This window comes from Peromyscus maniculatus, chromosome 4, assembly GCF_049852395.1.
Source record: "Peromyscus maniculatus bairdii isolate BWxNUB_F1_BW_parent chromosome 4, HU_Pman_BW_mat_3.1, whole genome shotgun sequence".
Classification (NCBI taxonomy): domain Eukaryota; kingdom Metazoa; phylum Chordata; class Mammalia; order Rodentia; family Cricetidae; genus Peromyscus; species Peromyscus maniculatus.
In genome coordinates, this window is record NC_134855.1 from 127,613,678 (window position 1) to 127,619,677 (window position 6,000).

Genomic DNA, 6,000 nt, shown 5'->3' on the forward strand with positions numbered 1-6,000 from the left:
CCACTGCTGGTAGGAATGCAAGCTTGTACAACCACTTTGGAAATCAATATGGTGCTTTCTTAGAAAATTGGGAATCAATCTCCCCCAAGATCCAGCTATACCACTCTTGAGAATATACCCAAGAAATGCTCAATCATACCACAGGAGCACTTGCTCAGCTATATTCATATCAGCATTGTTTGTAATAGCAAAAATCTGGAAACAACCTAGATGCCCTTCAACTGAAGAATGGATAATAAATTGTGGCACATATACACAATGGAATACTACTCAGCAGAGAAAAACAAATGACATCATGAGGTTTGCAGGAAAATGGATGGATCTAGAAAAAATTATCCTGAGTGAGGTAACCCAGACTCAGAATGACAAATATGGTATGTACTCACTCATAGGAGGATACTAGAGGTAGAATAAGGATGACTGGACTGCTACTCACAACACCAGGGAGGCTACCTGGAAAACAGGACTCCAAGAATGACATGAGGAATGCCCAGTGACAGAGAAATGGCTGAGATCTACATGAACAAAATGGACATGAGTCAAAGTAATGAAGGGCAAGGGTTGAGGGAAAGAGAGCCTCTGGGAGCAGGAGATCCCAGCTGGATCAAGAACAGAGAGGGAGAACAAGGACCATAGTAAATGAAGACCACATGAGAATAGGAAGAAACAAAGGGCTAGAGAGGCCCACAGAAATTCACAAAGATACCCCTACAACAGACGGCTGGCAATGGTCTAGAGACAGCCGGAACTGACCTACTCTGGTGATGGGATGGCCAAACACCCTAATAGTCATGCCAGAAACCCCATCCAACAACTGAGGAATCTGGATGCAGATATCCAGGCCTAGGGCCCGGGTGGAGCTCCGGGTGTCCAGTTAGCCAGAAAGACGAGGGTATATATGCGTGAGAATTGTTGAAACCAATGTTGGATAAAGCACAGGGACAAATAGCCAAATGAATGGAAACACATGAACTATGAACCAAAGGCTGAGGGGTCCCCAACTGGATCAGGCCCTCTGAATAGATCTCTGAAGTATTCAAAGGCCACCTGTCCAAACATCCCAATTGTCGTGCTAGAAACTCCATCTGATTATCTCCTTTATTAATGTTGCAAGATAAAAGATTAACTCAAAAAAAATCAGTAGCCCTCCTATATACAAAAGATAAATGGGCTGAGAAAGAAATCAGAGAAACATCACCCTGTACAATAGCCACAAATGATATAAAATATTTGGGGTAACTCTAACTAAGCAAGGGAAAGACCTGTATGCTAAGAACTTTAAGTCTCTGAAGAAAGAAATTGAAGAAGATAATAGAAAATGGAAAGATCTCCCATACTCATGTATAGGTAGGATTGACATAGTAAAAATGGCAATCTCACCAAATGCAATCTACAGATTCAATGCAATCCCCATCAAATTCCCAACACAATTCTTCAGATTTGGAAAGAATAATACTCAACATCATATGGAACAACAAAAAACACAGGATAGCTAAAAGAATCCTGTAAAATAAATCAACCTCTGGAGTTATCACTATCCCTGAACTCAAGTTCTACTCTAGAGCTATAGTAATAAAAGCAGCTTGGTACTGGCATAAAAAAAACAACATATAGACCAACAAAATCAAACTGAAGACCCTGACATTAATCCACACATCTATGAAGACCTGATTTTTGACAAAGGAGCCAAAACTGTACAATGGAAAAAAGAAAACCTCTTCAAGAAGTGGTGCTGGCATAACTGGATGTCTACTTATAGAAGATTGCAAATACATCCATATCTAATGCAAGCAATGTTAATTTCAGCCTATATTGTTTGCTCCCAGGGTCTGCAGAAGAGTCTACCAACCAGCTGAGGATTCTAATCTGAGGGATTTTTAATGAAACTATGCACACTAAGTTCTTTAGTCCATTCACTTAATTTTTCTGTGACAATTCTATTTACACAGTTTCTTTTCTGCTCTCTTATTTAGCTCCTCTTGGTCCCTTCTGCTCTTGTTCCTTCCTGCTCTCAGTCGCTCCTGCTCTTAGTCCCCTCTGCTGTTCTCTCCTCATTCTACCTTGTTTTTTCCACTCCAATCTCGGTGGAACCTCCAATTGTTGAACCCCAAATCTGGGGGTCTTGAGTGGGTATCCCAAGAACCAAGACTCCAGTCCAGTTGATGCAATAGCAAGAGGTTTTTATTAAGCTCCTGTACAGAAGGGCTCCTCTGCTCCCAAGAGCAAGAATCGCATCTTACTGCAGCCCCATAAGAGCTTTTAAAGGAAAATCCCACAAAAGCCATAAAATTACAATTCCCATACAATTTCGTTTCACAAGATTATGGTCTGGGTACAGAGTGATCACAGAGGGGGTACAGTTACATCAACAGGTACATTCTTCCTGAAACCTCAAGGGGGTATCAAGGCAGGAGTGGAGTTTGCACAAAAGTCACAGTGGCCCTTCCTGGAACACCTGCAACTATCCCAGTCACAGTTGAGCACATCTCTTCACAGAATTTTTTTACATTGTTATATGGTTGCAGGAGAGATTGAACAATGGCTAAGTCAGGTTGCCCTTGGAACTAGATTCTTAGTTTTTCATTTCCTGGTGCTTGAAGTTTCTCCTTTCCTGAGGCTTGGGGGTGTAAGCCTGAAGGGCTAGGGTCTTTCACTGAGTAGTATTCCATAGTGTATATGTGCCACATTTTATTTATCCATTCTTCAGTTGAAGGGCATCTAGGTTGTTTCCAGGTTCTGGTTATTACAAACAATGCTGATATGAACATAGCTGAGCAAGTGCTCTTGTGGTATGATTGAGCATTTCTTGGATATATGCCCAAGAATGGTATAGCTGGGTCTTGGGGGAGATTGATTCCCAATTTTCTAACAAAGCACCATATTGATTTCCAAAGTGGTTGTACAGCTTGCATTCCTACCAGCAGTGAAGAAGAGTTCCCCTAGTTTTACATCCTCTACAGCATAAGGTGTCTTCAGTGTTTTTGATCTTAGCCATTCTGACAGGCGTAAGGTGGTATCTCAGAGTTGTTTTGATTTGCATTTCCCTGATAAATAGGGATGTTGAGCAATTCCTTAAATGTCTTTCAGCCATTTGAGTTTCCTTTGTTGAGAATTCTCTGTAAAATCCACAAAGATACCCCCACAATGGACTGCTGGCAATGGTCAAGAGACAGCCCGAAATGACCTACTCTGGTGATGGGATGGCCAAACAACCTAATAGTTGTGCCAGAAACCCCATCCAAAGGCTGAGTGATCTGGATACAGAGATCCATGGGTAGGCCCCTGGTGGAGCTCTGGGAGTCTAATTAGCAAGAAAGAGGAGGGTTTATATGAGAGAATTTTTGAAACCAACCTTGGATAAAGCATAGGGACAAATAGCCAAATGAATGGAAACACATGAACTATGAACCAAAGGCTGAGGGGCCCCCAACTGGATCAGGCCCTCTGAATAGGTAAGACAGTTGATTGGCTTGATCTGTTTGGGAGGCATCTAGGCAGTGGTACGGGGTCCTGTGCTTATTGCATGGGTTGGCTGTTTGAAACCTGGGGCTTATGCAGAGACGCTTGGCTCATTCTGGAAGGAGGGGACTGGACCTGCCTGGACTGAGTCTACCAGGTTGATCTCAGTCCTCAGGGGAGGCTTTTCCCTGTAGGAGGTGGGAATGGGGGGGGTGGGCTGGTGGGAAGGGGAGGGGGCAGGAGGGAGGAGAACAAGGGAATCCGTGGCTGATATGTAGAACTGAATGGCATTGTAAAATAAAATAAAAGGAAAAAAATAAAAAAGAATACATTTCAGAAAAAAAAATAGATTTAATTAAAAAAAAAATACCCAAGCATGCGCTGGTGGTACATGCCTTTAATCTCAGCACTTGGGAGGCAGAGGCAGGTAGAAGGTGGATCTCTGTGAGTTCAAGGCCAGCCTGGTCTAGAAAGTGAATTCCAGGACAGGTTCCAAAGCTACACAGAGGAACACTGTTTTGAAACACCAAAAAAAGAAAAGAAAAGAAACCACAAAAATAAAAAACAACAGTTTATTCAATTTTGTGAAGCTCAAGGTGATTTATACTAGAGTTTGAAAGGCACTGGGTAGCCAGTATGTATCTCTGCAGCTGCCTAGGGAGGGAGTGTGGAGAAGATCAGGACTGCTAGCCATCTTGTCTTTAGTTAAGCTGGCATAGAGTTCACACAAGGTAGACAAGCAGGCTTATGGTGGAGAGGGGGACTTAGAAAACCATTAAACATCCTAAAATATTAGGAAAACCTGAGGAATTCCAGAGACAGAAATAAGAACAGAAAAATATATGCTTCTGTAAATAATGTCATCAAGCAGGAAGGCTGAAAAAACTACATTGCTGTGTCCCTGACAGATTTTTTTTTAATATTTTGAGCTTAGAAAGCCATTGCACATTTATAATGTTGTGACTTTATGACACTCAGGTCATATGTTATACTGAATCATCCTGAAATTTTTTTCTGTAGTGATAGTGATAATCCAGATACACCTGAGCACTTTGGAATAAGCCCTACACTTTTACATTATGCCGAGACTAGACAACAAATGATACAGCTACCTTTCCCAGGACTTGACCAATTAACCCAATATTTTACTTTTCAGGATCCTCTATTTACACTCTATTTATTCTCTGATTTGTCAAATACAAATGGACTAGACATTGTTTAGGTATTTATTATTTGTATATATTGTATATATTTATTGCACTTTTGTATAAAGTTTTTTTTGTTACTTATAACCTTTTGGTTTTTTTCTTTTTATTAAAATAGAAAAGGGGAAATATGGTGGTATTCTATTTGTACTGCAATGTGATTTTAATTGTATGTTAATAAATAAAGTTACACTCTCAAACAGCAGGCAGCACTTATAAGAACACTACACCAACATTCTCAAGAGATGGGGTTGGTGGTTTTGGTTTTAAATGGGTTTTGGATAATTATCATTATTTAAGATGTTTGGTTATAAGTTGTTATTGTTAACGTTCAGGAATAAGGCTAACCAGAGGAGATAAGATTTAAGATTCTTATTTGAAAAAAAAATAAATCAAAAGGAAAAAGAGAAGAAAAAAGAGGATATAGATGAGATTATTGAATCTACTCTGAAAAGAAAAAAGAGAGGATATAGATGATATTATTGAATCTACTCTGAGGAAAAAAAGATATAGAACTGATATAATAAAGGATAGATTATTGAATCTACTCTGAAAAGAGAGAGGATATAGATATGATATAGATAAAAAGGTAGAGTATTGAATTTACATTTAGAAAGCAGATACTAGTTTTATATATTTTACATTGGATTGGATTTTTGTGTATTGTGTATAAAATATATATATTGCTACAAATTTGACATCAATGTATGTAGATAAGAAAAGATATAAAGTTAGATTACTGTGTCTTCTTTTAGAAAGCAAGTAATCATTTTAAGTATTTTACATTGGATTGGATTTTTTATGATTGTATACAAATTATGTATATTGATAAAATTTGAAATTGATTTTGTTGGAAAATACTGTACATATATTTCTAATCTTGTTCAAGATATTGTACCTATACAGTTCATGTAACAATGCTATGCAAATTGCTATCCTTGAAAGTTATTACCAACTAATTAAGACATGAATAAATGAAAGTTTGCAGTTAGTCATTACAAAAGAACTTGCAGTTATATTAGGTATATTTTAAGGTCAAGCAGATATATATTTTAGATAGACAGGTCATCTTCAAACTCTTCAGAAATCTACAGAATGTTGCATTTAAAATGTTTTAATAACATATTTTTTCTTTTTTATGACTAGAAGACATGTTTGGTCTCGGCAGCACCAATCTACTTCAGAAAAGTTATGGGAATTGAAGAAACTGCATGTGGAGGTAAGTTTCATTTTGGCAATGGGCATGCAATTGCTCTTGCATAGACTGCTGACAGTATGCTGTCTAAAATGGACAAGCAGGACACAAAACAAAAGACTGCCAATCCTTGCCAAGACA